Source organism: Lolium perenne, chromosome 6 (genome assembly GCF_019359855.2).
Source record: "Lolium perenne isolate Kyuss_39 chromosome 6, Kyuss_2.0, whole genome shotgun sequence".
Classification (NCBI taxonomy): Eukaryota; Viridiplantae; Streptophyta; class Magnoliopsida; order Poales; family Poaceae; genus Lolium; species Lolium perenne.
This window is the reverse complement of record NC_067249.2, coordinates 65,454,948-65,474,572: the sequence shown is the minus strand read 5'-3', so window position 1 is coordinate 65,474,572 and position 19,625 is coordinate 65,454,948. Positions and strand designations below refer to the sequence as shown.

Genomic DNA, 19,625 nt, shown 5'->3' with positions numbered 1-19,625 from the left:
AATGATTATAGGTCATTGTTATTTGGCTAACAAAATTTTATTTGTTCACAACTTCTTGGTGCAAATAATCCAATTATGGACTACTTGATACCAACTGTGGCTATTTGTTATCTAAAAATGGATTCTATTATAGGTTCTGATAAACTGGACGATTCTACTTTATCTCCCATTATTGATCCTATACCAACTGTGGTCTTCTGATATAAACTATGGTCTTCTTATATCTGCTATGGTTTCATATATCATCTTCCTTCATTCAGGGTTTATTTTGCAAGAAAACCACTAGCTGACACTATGAATATAGTATCTTAAGTGATTTCCCATGCATTCCCTCTTCCATAATGACTATGGTTCTACTTCTACTACTCCACCATCATCATATTTCTCACCTCATGCTTCCTATGTACTAAAGTACTCCTCTGTTGAGGTAAAGCATGAGTTTTGATTGGTACTTCCTTCTGAATATTGTGGTTGCTTCCCACAACTTTGTTTCCTTAACTGATGAACCTTCATCTTGTCTTCAGAATCTTCAGAATTCGTCACTTCCTCACACGAATACCATTACCCTCTAGATCTTTAACATCAAGTAGAAACTTGATATTGCAACATGCATTTGCATATCAAAGTCAAACTTCATGTATGGATCTAGTCAAACAATGAAAATCCAATAAAATCCAAGAAGATCCAGCTTTGTGCTTATAATACACACCATCATAAGCCTGAATATCATAGTTGAGTAAGACATCTCTAAACATCAGGCTCTGATGTGTAGTATATAACACCACATAAGATAGGTTTATATCGTGATACTTAGCACGAATATGTGGATTTCTACTATTTATCTCAACATTTACTGTAATTGCACATTTGCCATGAGATAAACCTGAAACAAAGTGGCCTAGGATAGTTAAAGTTAACCTAGTTTTGTTTGGAAGTACTAACAAAGTATTATACCATATATAAGTGCTATTGAGGACTATTTTGTATGATACCACTAGTTCTAATATGGTTACTCTGAATACATATTTATTAGGATATAGTTCCTATTCTTCTAAGCATTTCTACCATAAGCATATGGTCATGATGTGCTTGGCATACTTCCCATATTTTTAGAACACAGTTCTTGCACTATTGTCTGGCTTCTTATTGTTCTCCTCCTAAATGTTTAGGATGTTCTATTCCATCACATAATGATTCTCAGGTGAATCATATATGATTAGCTACTCTACCATGTAAGTAGACATATATTATTCCTATCACTCTTCCTTGTTTCCCATGATTGACTCATCATGGTCTATACTACTTCATATAACTCATAGTTATCACTTACTATCAACTGTTTCACAAGTTTGGGTAGATTTTTACTTACCCATTACTTGTCTTGGTATACACCTTCTAATAGGATGTCTTCCTGATATACTGATTTTAATCACTTGTTATTACTCCTATTACAGGTCTGGATAACTCTTATTTATTCATGACAGATGTTGGTACACATCTTCCAATAGGATATCTTCCTTATGGTTGTATCCTCTCTTTGGACTACCATGTATTGTATACCAACTGTGATCTACTCATCTATTGTTCTAAGGACTTAATGGTGTGCTATATGTTTAGGATTAGCCAACTAACTTCACTTAGGAAAGATCGGTAAGAAATGTTGACTTAAGTGTGTCAGGATTATTCTCAAGTGAATATCCATCTCAAGTCATAAGAACTATTTAGTTTAAGTAAGACAACTTCCTAGAGACACTACCAATCCTATAGGTCTCCTTTAAAGGGTTTTAATCCTAGGGTCAAAGCATTTGCTCTGATACCAACTGTGGTGACCCGGCATACCACTGCATGGTGTAGTATGCAAGTTTGATATAACACCAATGAAACACCGTTCCACTAGTATTATATCGCTCAGAGTGGTACAACAGAAACATATGCGGGTCCAAGGCATGTCTATAGAATTACAACACTGACTCTATTACATAAGATCAGCATAGCCTCCTACTTTACAATGAGGTAAATCTGCAAATAAACTCCAGAAGAACGACTCGTAGACTAATTCTATCACGAACTCTATTTGTAGAGTATTTGACTAGCTATAGGTGTTATGAACAGATTCTAGCTAAATAGGAGCTAGGTTTAGGAAGCTAGTTCCCTTCTATGGCTAAACTAGGTTTTCTCCTTGTTGGATGTGGTATCTGACTCCTCTGACAGGGTCCTGTTTCTTGAAGTAGTTGTTGACTCCTCGGCCTTCGATTTGCACTGTAGATCCTGCTTCGATGCCTCCATATCTAAGCAGGGGATTTAAGAGTGGGATGAGTACGAGCGTACTCAACAAGTTCATTATAGGAAAGAGGTGTTTAATGCACTAGCTACGACATTAGACCAGAAAGTCTAATACCAATGCAGGTTTTCATAACCATTTCTTCAAAAGGTTGCTTTTATTCAGAAGAACTATGTCCGTCAGCCTTCACCGGTTTACTAGAACTTCATGGAGCTCCTTTCCGGCAGCGTTCGCAGTTCCAAATCCCGGAACAGGGAGTGACAGGTCACGATTCATTACACTCTGCAGAGGTGTGTTGCTTTACCCATAAGAGATCTTAACCTTGGTGCCAACCGGGGGCGACCCGTCCACACTTCCTTTGGTGTGAGGCCCGGTATAAGGTCATAGCCAATCATATTCCTCCGCTACCTCGCACACCCACCCTTTGTTGCATACCCCGACCCTGGGTCCTCGCCGGTCCTCTTACACCAATTAAGGATGGACCCCGACCATGACAACAGTTCTGGGCTCTTACCATAAACTCCTTCGCCGGTAGCTGCAACCCATCATAGACCGCAATAACCGTGGGGAACTTTTGGCTTCCCCAGCCTACCGCTTGCTCTTCGGGCGACAAGTGTCTACGGACAATGCCGTGGGGAACTTTTGGCTTCCCCAGCCTACCGCTTGCCCCCGACAGATTACAAGTGTCTACGGTAAAGCGCGTCCGTTGATGTACAAGAGGTGGAAATACGATTGACTATTCCGTCCCACTCTAGATCTTATGGCTAACACGGGTATTACGGCACAAGAATCACTGGACGACATTTGTTGTTTAATCCTAGATGGATATAAACCCTTGCAATGGAACCTCCACCATATCAACACAATCCATGGTTCCATTGCCCACCACTTAGTCATATTCATAGTTATGAAAATAGTGGTTTTGCTTTTTATGCAATAGTGATAAACATAGTACTTTGCAAGTAATTTGGAAAAAATACTCAAATGACATGAGCAAGTGATGAACTTGCCTTTCTTGACTGCAAGATTATGCAGGCAAGGTCTTCGATACGCAATAACTCCAAATTCTGAAATAGCATCATCGTCCGGTAAGGACGATGTTTAAAAGATAGGCAAGGATGCAATAATGCATAAGTATGAGATGCAATCGTTCTAAGCGTGATCTAACCCCGATGATTTAGGATTAGTGAGTAGTAATTATTAGTTCAGGGTGTGTGGCACTTTTAGAATGATTCACAAACAAGGTTCTTATTCAGGGTTGTGTTGTTTTAGAATCATAAGCAGGTGGTAAAATGAATAGTAACAATCATACACACCAGTGAATAGTAGGTGTATAATAAGTAAGGAGCGGTTGTCAATTTTAGGTCCTATAGTGCATGGTTGATGATTACTTATCATATAATTCAAAAGAATAACTTTTGAAGAACATGTTATTTAATAAAGAACAAGTATGATAATTAGGTTTGTGGGTTTCTATGGTTTTCTATGGTTCTAATTGGTTTCTGGAGTAACTAGTAGATGGATCACAACCTAGTTGGATTCAGCAACACCAAGGGCTTGTAAGGTTGAGTTAAGCCTGGCATTCTAAGCAATTATTCATACAAGATTGTTGTCAAGGTTGGTTTATCTTGCTAGTGATAGCTGGCTAGGGTTTATAGGTCCTTATAAGCACGATTGATGATGATTCTTTATTTACTTCAAAAGAATAACTTTTGAAGAACATACTTCTTAAATAATAAGAAGTATATCAATTAGGGTTGAGGTGGTCTAGGTTTTACTGTTGGTTCTATTAAGTAAGGAATAATTGACTCCTGAATAGGATGGTTGATAAGCATCCAACACTAGTAGGGTTTAGTGGAATATGGTTAGGTAATTCTCAAGATTTGGCATAGTTGCTCCTGAGGTTCATCACATTGATGTGATGCTAAGCATGGATAACTAAGTTGGGTGTCTCAGAAGATAGGAACTAGGGGTTGTCCTGTTTGATCAACTAAGCATGAACACATGTAATACCAAAGTATTAGAGATGGGTCTCTATTATTTTATGAAGACTTGGCAATTGTTTAGTTGCTACTATGGAGCTATGAATGAAATTAAAGTATCATGATCACATGTTCTAACCTAGGGTTTAGGTTAGAAGCAATTTAGGGTTCACATGTAATAATGGAGCTAGGGTTCCTAATTGAATTAGGGTTTTAGGTTTCACATGAAATGATGGGTTGTAATATCATTCACTATGGAATTAGGGTTTGCTATTTACCATATAGTCCTATGATTAATAACTTCAATTTAAAGTTGAAGTTATTAGTAACTTGTAAATAAAATAATATTGAATTTGGCATTTTATTCTTTTTAAACAATTAATAATTAAGGTAATTATTAATCAGGGATTAAATCTCTCTAATAATGATTTAACAAAATAACAAATAAAGATAATTACTTTTAATGTTTTCTTTGTTTATTTACTGGTTTTTATTTAATTTGAAAAGTTTTCCTAATTTCTGAATTTTAATTGTATTAAGAATTAAAGAAAAGGCTTAATTAATAAGTATTAAATAATTGAATTTTTATTAAAAATAAAATTTTCATATTATATTTTTATTGGATAGAGTTTATTTTTAGGATCATTTTGATATCACATTTGGTATTTTTCAGAATTGAAATGAATTTGATTTATTTCTATAATGTTGCAGCAATTTGTGAAATTTGAATTTAAACAGAAAACTACTAAACCTACCCAGACTAGAGTTACCCATAGACACAGACAGGTGGGCCAGTGGTCCACGTCGGTTTTGACCAAGTCAAAATCGAGGACGTGGCCAGGAGCACGGTGGCCGGCGGGCAGACATCGCCGGCGACGTCGATTCCGGCCATGCGCGGATGGGCGACTGGTTCCATTCGAACCAGCGCACCACGAGGAGCCAAGAGGTGGCGGTGCCGCTCCGGTAAGGTCACCGGAGCTTGGTCAACGGCGAGGTACCGCGGCGGTGTTCCCAGGTGATCAAACGCTGCGACTATCCCGACGCCTAACGAGCATGCCTAGCACATGAGGAGGAAGAGGAGCTCACCCTGAGCATGCAGGGCTTGATGGCGAGGCAAGGGGAGGTCTGGTTCGCCGAAATTTGCAGTTGCCGGTGTCGGAGAAGATGAGGTCCACGACGGTGCTCCGGACGGCTTTGGCTCGATTCCTTGTGTGGGTTGAGCAAGAAGAGCACGGCGGTGACGATGGTGACCACGGCTTGGCCAGGGAGGTCTCCACCGGCGGCGCTTGAAGTCACCGGTGCGGCCAGGGTTTGGTGTGGAGAGGAAATCGAGCGGAGAAAGAAGAAATCGAGGGCCAGGGCTCATCGTGGGGCTTGAATACGGCGGTGAGATGTGCCTCGTCACGACGCCGAGCCAGGGGAGGTCGCCAGCGAGAGGAGAAGGTGGGCACGCCGTCGTGCTGTCGTCCATGCGGAGAGAAAGGATGAGGATGAGCTCCTCGGGCTATTTTTGGACGAAGGGGTACCTTGGGCCAGGTTGGGCTGTGCTGGGCCCGTGCTTGTTGGGCTGCTGGTGGGCTCCTGCGGCAGGTAAGCTAGGTAAGTCCTTTTCTCTCTTTTTCTTTTCTGTTTTCAATTTTTTATTTTGTATTTCTTTCCAATTTGAATCTGATTTGAATTCCTATTTTATTTGCAGGTTTCTGATTGTGTTAAATTTGATTAAGTTGTAGAACAATGGTTATTACACCATTCCTTCTATTTAGAACAAGTGTTTTATTTTTGAGTATATTCCATATTTTTAGGCTTATTCAAAATATCAATTAATCATGAATTTAGGTCCTCATTTGGATTTCATACCACTTTTGTGAATCAATTTATTTGGAAATAGAGTTGATACTTTGAACTCAAAGTATTTTAAAGGTGGTATTAAGACTTGGTTTCAATTTAGGGAATTGGTCACTTGCACATGATTTTATGTGAGCGCCAATGTATTAGGGTTTTAGAGTATCTATGATAAACTCCTTGTTAAGGTTAATACTTATCATTATCTTTGAAAGTATTTATGTAGGTATTGTTTCAATCATGGTTGATCTTTGGTTACAAGGATAAATGATTGATTACTACACATATGGTTTTAATGATGGAATGTAGCACAAGGTTTTTCTTATGTTCAAGAATTGAAGCATAAGACTTGATTAATGTGCAATACTAGGGTTCTAATGTTATTTACCTAATGGCATATGGTTTGGAATCTCAATTATAGCCTGGTTTATATTATGATCACCATAGTGATACATAAACTAGGTTTGAGGTTTAATTCTAGGTTGTGATATGAGATGACACCATTTTGCATTGGCTAGGTTTACTCTCCCCAATGCATGATAAATTGGTTATTTGCTTAATCTTTCATGTGCTCCTTTAGTCACTAAGGAGTTGAGAATTGGTTTTATCTTCTACCAATTGAATTTTATTACTATCCTCAATTTATCATTAAAGTAACTAGAGTGGTTATGGTTCTTTTTATAGTTAACTTTGGTCATATGGATGGATGGTTTCTCACCATATTAAGTATGGAGTTTTACTCTAAGGTTTTCTTATGTTTCTTAGGTGAAGAATATGTGGAATGTAGATGTGGTAGAACTATACTTATGATCACCAAGTGGTTCTCAAGTTAGGGTTGGGATATAAGCTTAGGGTTGCTTACTATTGATCTCCTTATAATTTCATGTGGTGAATAACATCTACTAATCCTATTAGGATTTAACTTTTCCTCACATACCTCAAGAGCAAGATCATGGATTAGGCATGATCAACTTGTTCTTAATATCTCTACCTCAAATTCTTAGGGTTTATGATCATCACTCAATTTATAATGATCAAGGTTTGGCTTCCTAAGGTATCTCGCATGAACTAGCTTCTCACTTCCAAGATCAAGTATTGTTTTGCTCAACTAAGGTTTAGCACTTTTATTTTACTTTCTAAAATGATCCTAGTATGGTTACCTCTATAGTTTATATCCCAGGAAATGCCTGAGATAATTACTTAGAGTTCTTCTCAAGATATGATGATATAATCATCCTGATGATTGGTTAATTATCTCCCTAAGGTTCAAGTGTTGCCTCAACTACTTATGTGTAACTCCATAGCTTGATTCCCCTCATATAGGAATAGTTATTCTAGGGTTTATGGTGTACTCCTCATATTTATTTAAGTAGCTAAGCTAAAGATTCAATTCTCTAACTTAGTTGGATTAGTCCTATCCTTATTTCACTAATTCATGGGTATAGTCTTATTGATATTTGGTTATCTCACCACTTCAAGATGAAATGGTTAATCTCTTAATACTTTAGTTCAAAGGTTGTCCTTTATTCTTAAATAGGTAAAGCTTGGATTAGTATGAATGGTCACTCTCATTTGGGAAGGACTTTAATACTAACCTAAGGTTAGGCTCCATAGAGAATGTTGTGGTCACCAATATCTATGGTTAACATAAATGGATTCTCTCTCTAGGGAATATCTTGAATAAGATCCTTGGGTTCCTCTTAAAGATGATGATTTGAATACTTGGATGTATATCCAAGGTTTAACTCAAGGTTTGTTATTGCTTCTCTAATAATTAATAGAACTCTCACCTCTCTATGTTTGACGCTTAATAATTTGGAATAGAGAAGAATATATACTTTTAGGGTTGATCTCCTTGTCATGTTTCCAAGTTTGAAGTAGAATGAATACCATGAGGTTCATGGTAGGATCAAGGATTAGTTTAAGACATGGAAAAGATAAGTCAAGGATGGTTTCTCCATTTTATTGTTACTTGATTTTCAGTTGAATAGATGTTCATATGTTATGGCAAGGATTACCATAATATGATCTTTTATGAGATCAAGCAATTGATCATTGATTAAGCTGTTGTTGTGTTTATTTTAATCTCATTTGATCTAACCCCTTAGATCAAATCATCTCTACCCAAAACAAGGTTTTAAACAAAGTCACATTGAGGTTTATAGCGTTTGACTTGGTGAGCTACTTCAATTCCACCAAGGTCAAGTGAAACTTCAGTTACTGTGATTGTTTACTTTAAAGCGCGAAAATTCCCCAGATTTTCTATGCATGAATTCAATGCACACATTTGTTTCCTCTATTTTTGTAACCCCATTACCTGGGATATTACAAGCCTCTTTCCCGCTTTGGCCATGTTTTCATTGGCGGCCGCATAGGAGACTAGATCATCAGAGTTCAGATCGGCACTCTTGGTCATGATTTGCAAGTTGAGTGCAAGGTTGGTGTCTTCTTGCTTGACAGCAATCATAGCAATGACCTTGGACTTTATGAATGCTTCATTCATCTCGAAGCCATCATTGTACTTCTCAACTCCAAGTCCCTTGACCCTTACTCTAAGAGCACCAAGCCTTGCATAAGCATCGGCCACGGATTCTCCTTCTCAAATCATGAACTAATGGGCCTCTTGCTTTGCGGTCTCATAAAAAGCTGATTGGATCAAATCGGTTCCCTCTTGGAGTACTATGATTCGATCCCACAACTCTTTAGCGGAGTCTATGTCATTGACTTGATCAAGGAGCTTGCGGTTGATGCCACTCCTAATCTTGTCACGTGCGGAGGCATTGAGTTGACGGTTGTAGAATTTGGTGGAGGTCAACCGAATGGGATCTTGTGGCTCCCGGTATCCATGAACAATGATCTCCCATAGCTCCACACTGCAGCTGCGAACATGAGATTCCATAGCAGATTTCCAAAAAGGAAAGTGAGTTCCATCAAAATGGGGAACATTCCCACTATGGTTTATATGAGGCATGGGTGAAGTGTTTTTGGGATAGTCATGGTTGACTTCATGGAAACTCCCTTGAGGAGCCGAAGCTCCACTAGGATTCCCACTAGTCAAGTTCTTAAGCATGGCAGTCATCTCTGCCATTTGGCTTTGTAAGGCATCCTCCTTTTTCTTCTTCTCGGCATCATATGCCAAGAATCTAGATTTCATCTCTTTAACCGAAAGGTTAGAGTCTTCATCTAGACCCTCGAATAGTTTATCCATCTCACTCTTAAGAGGGTGAAGCCCTTAATAAGAGTCCAGGCTCTGATACCAATTGAAAGTATAGAGATGGTAAACCTAGAGGGGGGTGAATAGGTTTCTACAGATTTTAATTCTTTCTTTGCAATATTAGGCTTTGCGGAATATAAAGGTGAGCCTAATGCAAACTAGGTGAAGCAACCTATATGAGGATACAACTAACTCGAGCACGAAGGCTCTCACAGGCAGTTAAATCACAAGTAAGGAGTTTGGTTAGAGATAACCGATAGCACCTGGAGACGAGGATGTATTCCCGTGTTCCCTTCCTTTGCAAGAAGGTACGTCATGTTTGGAGGGGTGGAGGTCCCACGAAGGATTCCCCACGCCACGAAGGCTCACCCTATTCTCCGGAGCCTATCCCACGAAGGAATAGCTCACTCACTTGTGGTAGACTTTGAGGTAGCCTCCAAACCTTCACAATCTTGCCCGGAGCAAATCCACAGCCTGGATGCTTCCGGACTCCTCTTGCCCACCTAGGGTTTCCAAGGAACCCTAGGAAGCAAGTTTCTTGATGAATAAAAGGGGGAATGAGATTTGGCTTGGTAGAACAGTAGATCGGGTCCTCCTCTATCGTTTCCCCGGAGGGATTTGAGTTTGGGTGGAGGAGGAGGGAGATCTGAGGCTTTTGGTGTTTCTAGCAATGGAGTATGAGAGAGAGAGCTCAAGAACAACTTGTAGTGTAGTGCCTAACTGTTCAGAGGTAGGAGAAGGGCTATTTATAGTGTTCTTCGAAATATGGCCGTTGGTCACTTGCCACATCAGCTTTTCTCCCGACAAACCCGGTCAACCGGACCACAGACCGGATTGTCCGGTGCAGAGGCCGGTCGGACCGGATCAGGGACCGGACCAGCCGGTCCAAACCGGTCGGCAGGCCGGACCCCGACCGGGGTCACTTTGTATCGTCCAGGAGGTCATCCGATTGGCGCCCGGTTGACCGGTCGGCCCGCCGGGCCCGCCGGTTGGGAGGCCGGCTGACCGGAGCTAGTCCGGCGCACGGTTGGCGCCCGGTTGACCGGTCGGCACGCCGGGCAGGCCGGTTGGGAGGCCGGCTGACCGGGCGGCAGACCGGATTTCTGCTGTAGACCCCTTTTCGATTGTTGTTGAAGTGGGGGGTCTCCTTTAGCCTTCTTGTTCCTTTGATACACCATTTATGCCTCTTTGCCTAATACCTGAGATTATCCTTATAAATGTATTAGGCCAAATACTCTAGCACGGTGTCATTGTTACCAAAATAATGGATAAGGGTAAAATACCCTTACAGTTTCGTTTCGTTGCCGCTCCGGCCGCCGCTCCTTCGGCCGGCCGCCCGCCGTCTCCCTTCTCCGGCGGCCCGCCATCTCCCTGTCTCGGCCGGCTGTTCATCTCCCTGCCCCGGCCGCTCCTCTCTGCCCGGCAGCCCGCGCTCTCCCTGCCCTGGCCGTTCTCCGCCGCCCCACCATCCGCCGCCAGCCGCCGCCCGTCGCCGCCTCCCGCCGCTGCCTCCCCGGCCGCCCATCCGGTCTGCTGCCCCGCCTATGTTTTCTTCCGTCGAGTCCCGCAGTAACTCGCTTGGCCATATCGTTCGATCTGATCTGTTCTCGTTCGATCTGATCTGAAAAAAAAGCAAAAAAAGAGAGACATGTCTTCCTCTTCGGGCTATGTTGCGATTCCTCGCTGCCCGGTGATCTTCGATGGCGCGAATTATCCTGATTTCGCTGCCTTCATGCGCGTGCACATGCGTGGTCTTCGTCTTTGAGGTGTGCTTTCTGGCGAGGTCTCCTGTCCGCCGCGCCCTGTTGCTCCTACGGCGCCTACTGCACCGACCCCCGTTGCCCTTGCCCCGATGCTACTCAGAGTGCTGATGATACTGGACCACTCTACTGCCGTTGCGACTTACCGGCAGGATCTGACTGACTACACTCAGTGGATAGATGAGGATGCTCGTGCTGCTGTTGTTCTCACCTCTAGTGTTCTGCCTCAGTATGCTGCTGAGTTTATGGGTCTTCACACTGCTACTGCTCAGTGGGCTTTTCTTCGTCAGCGCTATCAGCCGTCTGGGGATGCTCTTTACCTGTATGTGGTCCGCCAGGAGCATGCCCTTCAGCAGGGTGATTCTACTATTGATGAGTTCTACTCTCAGAGTGCTGCTATTTGGCGTCAGCTTGATTCTCTTCGTACAGCTGTGTGTGTCACCTGTCCCTGTTGTCTGACTGTGCGCGCGGACCTGGAGTTTCAGCGCGTTTTTGAGTTCTTGTTGAGGCTCCGTAAGGAGTTTACGCCACGCTGTGCACAGCTGCTTGCCTGTGGTCGTGTTCCGCTCTCTGAGGTACTGGTTGAGCTTCGTGCTGAGGAGACTCGTCTTCGTGGTGCTGGTCTTCTTGAGGTTCCCTCTGTTCTTGCTGCTCGTGCCCCTCCTACGCCGCCGGCTTCATTGCGGTCTCCAGCACCGCCGATACTCTCTACTCCTCCATTCCAGGGCCAGAGTCAGCCCCAGCAGCCTCGTGGTTCGACAGCACTTCCCTGCACCTACTGTGGCAGGATTGGCCACACGAGGGATCCCAGCTTACGTCCGCGGCACCATACTCGTCATCAGGCTGATTCTTTAGGATCTTCTATTGTTGTGCTATCTGATCAGAACATTATCCGTGGTCTTCGTGGTCTGCTCGCTGCTCCAAGCTCTTCCTCGACGGGTACTGCTGGTTCTGTGCCTAGCTCTTCTGGCACCGCGCGACCACCACCTTCTACACAGTCAGGTACGTCATCCCCGTGGTATTTGGATTCTGGAGCTTCTTTTTATATGACTTCTGTGTCTTCTATTCTTTCTGCTCTTCGCTCTCTTGTTTCTCTTGTCCGTGTTATCACGGCTGATGGTACCTCTCTTCCTGTTTCCAGTCGAGGCACCCTTTCTACTTCCTCTTTCTCTGTTCCTGATGTTTCTCATGTTCCTAGTCTTCAGATGAACGTGTTTTCTGCTAGTCAGCTTACTGATTCTGGTTGTTGCGTCATTCTTGACGCTGATTCTTGTGCTGTTCAGGACCGCCGTACACAGGCCCTGGTTGGAGCTGGCCCTCGCAGCCTTGAGTCCCCGGGGCTCTGGGAGTTAGACTGGCTTCGTGTTCCTTCTGCTGACACTTCATCTGCCAGTACTCCTGCGGTTGCTGCTTCTGTCACTAGATCTTTTCAGCAGTGGCATCATCGACTGGGTCACCTCTGTGGTTCCCGTTTATCGTCATTAGTTCGTAGTGGTCTTCTGGGGTCTACCTCAGGAGATGTGTCTTTGCGTTCGTGTCAGGGTTGTAGGTTAGGCAAACATATTCAGCTTCCCTATCCTACTAGTGCGTCTGTATCTTAGCGACCTTTTAATTTAGTTCATTCGGATGTTTGGGGTCCGGCTCCCTTTCCTTCGAAAGGGGGTCATCGATACTATATTGTGTTTATTGATGATTTTTCGCAGTACACCTGGTTGTTTCTTATGCACTCTCGCAGTGAGGTGGTCTCTATTTATCGGGGGAATTCCTTATAACCCCCAGGTCACTTAAACCCCACATGTCAGAGACAGCGGCGGGGGGCCTGTGAGCTCACTTAACACCAACTGGGGGGGTTATCGTAGATTATCCCCTATTTATCAGCGTTTTGCAGTCATGGTTCGTACTCAATATTCCACGCCTATTCTTGTGTTTCGTGCTGATTCTGCAGGAGAGTATCTCAGCACCTGCGTGGTGTTCTTGCTGAGCAGGGCACCCTTGCCCAGTTCTCGTGTCCCGGCGCCCATGCTCAAAATGATGTCGCCGAGCGTAAGCATCGTCATATTCTTGAGACTACTCGTGCTATGATGATTGCTTCCTCTCTTCCGCCGCATTTCTGGGCTGAGGCTGTCGCTACGTCGACTTACCTCATTAACATTCAGCCTTCTGCTGCCCTTTATGGTGGCATTCCTCTCGAGCGTCTTTCTGGTAGCTCTCCAGATTACTCGACTCTTTGTTTATTTGGTTGCGTTTGCTATGTTCTTCTCCCTCCTCGCGAACGCACCAAACTAACCGCTCAGTCTGTTGAGTGTGTTTTTCGCGGATACAGTGATGAGAATAAGGGCTATCGTTGTTGGGAGCCTGTTGGTCGTCGGATGCGGATCTCTCGTGACGTCACGTTTGATGAGACGCGTCCCTTCTATCCTCGCCCCACCTCGGGTACTTACCCGGTGGATGATATCTCTTTTCTTCTTTTTCTGGATGCACCCCCTGTTGTCCCTTCTCCTCCCCCTCCTAGTTCTGATGCGCCCCCTTCGGCACCATCCTCTCGTCCATCTAGTCCACCTAGTACCCCTCGTTCTCCGGCTTCGGATCCTTCCGATGTTGTCCTCTCTTCCTCTTCTTCTGATGAGTTGTCCTCTGCCGATGAGCTTCCCCCTTTACGGCCTGTTCGTCAGCGTCGTGCTCCAGCCTGTTACTCTCCTAGTCAGTATGGTCTCTCTGTTGTTTCCGAGCCGACTTCTTATCGGGATGCCGAGCGTCATCCTGAATGGCAGCTTGCCATGGCTGAGGAGATCGCTGCGCTTGAGCGCACTGGCACTTGGGATCTTGTTTATCCCCCTTCTGATGTTCGTCATATCACGTGTAAGTGGGTCTATAAAATTAAGACTCGCTCTGATGGATCTCTTGAGCGCTATAAAGTGTGTCTTGTGGCTCGTGGCTTTCAGCAGGAGCAGGGCCGTGACTATGATGAGACTCTTGCTCCTGTAGCTCATATGACCATTGTGCGTACCCTTCTTGTTGTTGCTTCTGTTCGACGCTGGTCTGTGTCCCAGCTTGATGTTCAGAATGCTTTTCTTAATGGCGAGTTGAGTGAGGAGGTTTACATGCAGCCTCCTCCTGGGTATTCTGTTCCCGATGAGATGGTTTGTCGTCTTCGACGTTCTCTCTATGGTCTCAAGCAGGCCTCTCGTGCCTGGTTTGAGCGCTTCGCCTCTGTGGTGACTGCTGCTGGTTTCTCTCCTAGTCTTCATGATCCAGCACTTTTCGTTCACACTTCTCCTCGTGGACGTACTCTTCTTCTTCTCTATGTTGATGATATGATCATTACTGGTGATGATCCTGAGTATATTGCCTTTGTCAAGGCTCGTCTTCGAGATCAGTTTCTTATGACTGATCTTGGTCCTCTTCGCTATTTTCTTGGCATTGAGGTTTCCTCCACTTCTGATGGCTTTTCTATCTCTCAGGAAAAGTACATTCAGGATCTTCTTGCTCGTGATGCAGCCATCAAGTTATTTGTACAAACATACAATGTAAACAATCAAACTTCATATAATTCAACATCTGCTCTCTTCTAATACATGATCAAGATAGTGGCGTAGCAATTCGAAAGAGTGACATAGAAATATGGGGATACTATCATCTCCAAGCATTTTCTTTAGAACCTAGGAATTAACCCGTTTGCCATCGATGTATTGAATCCAAAGCACGCAGTCATACATCATTCAAAAATCACAGGTACTTTCTGTCAAAAACTGAGCGACTAAATTACATATCTGATGCTAATAGGTACACTCAATTATCAAATATGCAGTAGATAGGACGTACTGAACACAAGAAAGATGCAGCGTCTGCTAGAGGAGACTACATGTGCATAGTTTTATCATTCACCGTCCAACTCCAATGTTTATCTAATTCCCGGTTGACTTTTGTTTTTGTTTGGTTTGGTAACCATATAGATCCCACCCCTGCCCTGCCCTTCCATTCTGCATCGGCCCACTAAACAAAATAGTGTTCATCATCTCTATGTCTTGGGAACAAAAATCAGCCCATAATAGTACGCAGGTAATTGCCAAGATTGAAAACATTGTGACTTTTTACCTCATATATGAGCAGGTAAAAAACTCCATGCTACTGTAAAATCCGTTTATAGCATCCTCTACAGTCGAGCGCAAGCTCGACCACACCCTCCCTCTGGCCGCATGTCGCCCGCCCAGTCTTCCCATGGCATGGCACCGCACCGTCGACGTCTTTGTAGTCGTCGTCGAGCGTGAGCAACCATAGACCACCGGTCCCATGTATCCCCACAGCGTGGCACAACGGAGCAGACACCCATTGAGCTGCACCTGAACCACTTTGCAAAACAAAATAAGATGAAAAGGACAGCCTTATTTTCAAGCATACTAAGAAAATGATCATGATCACACAGTAAACACAGAGATAGGCAATGTTGTCGATATTTTTGTTTCCAAGTTGCATGTGTACCTGTTTCTTACGGTGTTGAGGAGGAGCACCTCGCTTGGGGGTGATCACCCATGGAATCTGGTCGAGGTTGAATTGACACACTTCTAAATCCTGTACAGACCAACAAAACAAATCTCATCTCACAAACATAACATCAAACACTCGGTACACGCATCAACCTCGTGAGAGAGAGAGAGCAGTTGTAGCCACACATGGTAGAGAGAGAAAAGATGGTAGATGGTGCACAGCCCGGCGATGTACCGTCAGTTCTTTCGGCAAATGGGTAGTGACTGGCGGAGCCAGGATCAGAGCAAACCCCGGGTCAAAAGCTAAGGGCAAAAAAAATTCTTTAAAAACCCCATGTAATTGTACAAAAATCTAGTACGATTGCAAAGATTTAATTTCAACTCAATTCCTAATGATCCAAAAAAATACAAAGAGGTGATGAAAAAAACTTGAAGTCTAAAGTTTTTTTTTTTTTTTGCATCATCCCTGTTTGGTATTTTGGAAATCGATAGCAAAAAATTGTAGCATCCATGTTTGTCACTTTTATGTCTAAATCTCTAAATCTTTTATTCCTAAAGCATGAAATAGATAGCAAAATGAATCGGCTTACTTCTGGACAGTCACATAAATCAATTAAACTGAAACTTGAAAACGTGAGATGAATAAACCACCTAGTTGCTGCAGAGGAGAGGTGGCCTTTGGCCGCCTCTCCTAACCTAGCCGCCGCCTCCTCCTCTCCCGCCCCCCCTCCCGGGCGGCGGCGGAGGATCTACCCGCCCCGCTCCGAGCAGCCGTTCCCGGATCGCCGCACCTCAGCCGCCGCGGCCCCGGCCCCGGCCTTGGCCTTGGCCCCGGCTTCGGCCCCGGCCCGGCCACAGCCCCAGCCCCGGCCTCGGCCATGGCAGTGGTGGCGGCGCCCCTTCCGTCGAACGACGAGGGGGGGAGAGGTTTTCCACTGTGGCGTTCCATGGGAGGTGATGAAGCGCCGGTGGAGGAAGTCGGGCGGCACGGCTACTTGGTCGGGGCCTGATGCTCTTCGTCGGTAGCCATGGAGGATTCGGTGGAGCGGTGGCGGCCTCTGCCCCCGGTGACGGTTCATCGGTGGTACACATGATCCGTGCCGCCGTCTTCTTCCCTGGTGATCCGGCAGGAGGGACTGGCGGCGTGGGGGCTGCTGGTCTTGCTTTGTTTTTGGTGGCGGTTCTCGGGTTTCTCGCAAGCGAAGATGAGGATCTACCGGATGTCAGTTTGCTTTGATCTGGCTGGAGAGATGAGTTCCGGAAAGCTCCGCTGGCAAATGGAACAGTGCATATTTTGCCTGCAGTTTGCTGGATCAGGTGGTATTCGGTCGCGCGCACCCATGTTTTTATTCCGACCGTTTGGTTCCGGAGGGAGCGCCGCGAAGCTATATTCTGTGTTGACATTAGGTGACTTTTTGGTCCATGGTGAAGTCAGAAGAAGGAATATCATGAAGGATAGATTGGTGGACTGACTAAAGGAGGTTCGAGTCAACGTGATGCTGAGGGATCTGCTTGGCGTTTTGGGCTTGCAGCATTGGTATGCATGTGGGGGCCGGCAGCACAGGGGAAGTTCGGAGTCTTACCTTTCAGGGTGAAAATCCAAGGTCTGGCCTTAACTGGTTGTGCCTGGCAATGTTCTTGTTGGAGGCATTGTTTTGAGAGTGAGGACTATCTTCAGGGAGAAATCCTAAGACCTTTGGTCGGGCGACGACGGCGCTGGTGCACTGTTTCCTTCTTGGAGGCGTCGCTTTTGGAGAGTCTGTACTTCAGGTGTTGTCACGGTGGTGGTTGTATTGCTGTTGCTAGGTCTAGAAGACTGTAGCGGGACTTTTATTTCTTAGTTTTCTTTACTCTTTTTTATGCATCTGTACTGCCATTAGGGTGGGGCGTTGTTGCAGAGGCTAGGTGTAATTGGTATCTTTTGATATTAATATATTCCCTTTATCAAAAAAAGTTGCTGCAGAGGAGGACGTAGTCCTGGGAGGGCGGGCCAGCGTCAAGCAGCCTATGGGAGCCGTGCTTCCAGCGTATCCGGGGAGCCGTGCTTCTATCCGGGGAGTGTGCGGACCTAGGCGGCAAGCTGGCCGGCCGGGGACGATGGAATGGGGAGGCACGTTGCGGCGCACGCGTCCAGCCGCAGAGACCAAGGGGACGGAACCTCCTTCACGCTCGATGTGGATCTCGTTTCCAACTAATTTGGGTTGTATCGGGTCAGAACGGACAGGCAAGTATTGGACAGTACCCGGAGCCAATTCCAAAATTCAATGCGTAGGTGGCCGGAAAATTTGATGCGTCTCGGGCCATGGCCATGGTTGCCAGGGGCGTAGCTCCGCCCCTTACTGAGGTCGAGCTCCTCATGTGCAGCTACCTCCATGTTGCCTCCACCGGCTGAGAGAGAGGGAGAGGTTAGGCAGACATGGCCATGGTGCTGGTTTGTTCGCGTCCATCATCCTGCTCTATCAAGGCGCCGGATCCTCGGGTCCTAGTGTTGGTCGCTGCAAAAAGAAGAGGATTAGAGGACTGGGAGAAGGGAGAGAGAGGAGAAGACAGAGCTGCAACATCTAGCTACTTCCCCTTTCACCTCCAAGAAACGGAACAGGCACCAGTGCTAGTCGACCAGCCATCGGAGCCGGGGCCGTCTTCCATGCGAGGCCGTGGCCGCGCCGAGGAAGCCAGAGACCCACGTCAGGGCCGCCATCCAGAGGGAGCCCATGCCAGGGGAGGGGGAGGAAGGGATCGGGTGGGGAAACTTTCGGGCCAGCCATCCGGCGACCGCCACTCCTCGATCCCCACGGCCTCGCACCTCCCAAGCCACCGATCTAGTGCGTGCACCTCAACCCGCCTCCTCCTTACCCAGCAACATCCCCACCTGCTCGGCTGCTCCTATATACATCACATGTCGTCGGTCCAAGCTGCTCATGGGGACAACCGGCCGAGCGTGCACTGATGACCACCTGGCCATGGCGAGGGAAGCTAGGCCGACGGCGCTAGAAAGTGTGGGTCAGGGAAATCTGGCAGGGAGAAGCTCAGGCGACCAGGCGGGGAGGACGGCGGAAACGGTGCACGAAGAGATGCTAGGTGGAGAGAAGAGAAGAAATTTCTGGGACGTGTACTGGTTGGGGAGCTATCGAGATAGGCCACGTGTGGCCACCGCAATGCTCTACCAGAGTCCGGAAGAAGAAATTGACTACACATACCCGGATCTGAAAGAGAAATCATCCGCATGTGAATAACCAGACTAAATTAGAATAGATTGGAATTCCAAGACAACCCCAGAAGTGCACACCAAATAATAACAGAACTTATGAATACACGTGTCAGCATTAGAGGTATGCAAAAATTAAATCCAAAATTCTAACAAAAAAGAAGTTTGTTACCAAATAGTATAGTAGTTATTTATAAAATGATTATAAGCCTTTTGCTCGCAACCTAGACAACTTTCATCGTGCCACACCTTGATATATCACGCATTCCCTTCCCAAAATCCTGTGGAAGTTTTTTTATATCCCTAACTGACAAGCCCCTCCTTTCACGGTTGCACGGCTTACAAAACTAAACCAACACACCCACGAAACGGACCACTTTCTCGCTATATAACTGCACGTCCCTCACTCAGATTCATCCTCAAACCATTCGCAACCTGAGACAAAAGAAGCCATGGCTCATGTGCCCCTCAGGAGATCATCCAAACGGACATGTATACGACATGTAGAGGACCGAGTCTAAAAAATAGTCTTCAGCAGCACATGTACACGGACATGGGTCGATAGATGTCCATCCAGAACTCGGGTCGGTCCTCCACATCTGGGTGACGAAGCCAGGATCCTCTCTCCCTCGCCCGCGCGCCTCCCGCGCGATTCCGCCCGCCTCCCGCGCGAATCGGAAGCTGCAGGCGACGAGGAGGAGGACGCTGGCGCCTCTCCGCGACTGGCCGAAGGTATGCCCTGTATCTTTTTTTGCATCGTCGCTTGAGCGCGGTAGGTAGGGCACCGGCGGCGGCGGTGGAAGTAGAGCCCGGGGCGGCCGAGATGGGGGGCCGGAGGGCATGGGAGGGAGCTGCCG

The 19,625-nt window shown here is 45.6% G+C and overlaps 1 long non-coding RNA gene across 1 annotated transcript in view; it reads right to left on the bottom strand.

Moving 5' to 3' along the window:
• LOC127307529 (uncharacterized) overlaps positions 1 to 16,232 on the bottom strand; it is a 123,137-nt gene extending 106,905 nt beyond the window's left edge. The window contains exons 1-2 of the long non-coding RNA XR_011746896.1: positions 16,215 to 16,232; positions 15,175 to 15,648 (exon numbers count right to left, since the gene is read on the bottom strand). This is a non-coding gene — a long non-coding RNA (uncharacterized lncRNA). The remainder of the gene's footprint in view (positions 1 to 15,174; positions 15,649 to 16,214) is intronic.
• Between the last annotated feature and the right edge of the window lie 3,393 nt (positions 16,233 to 19,625).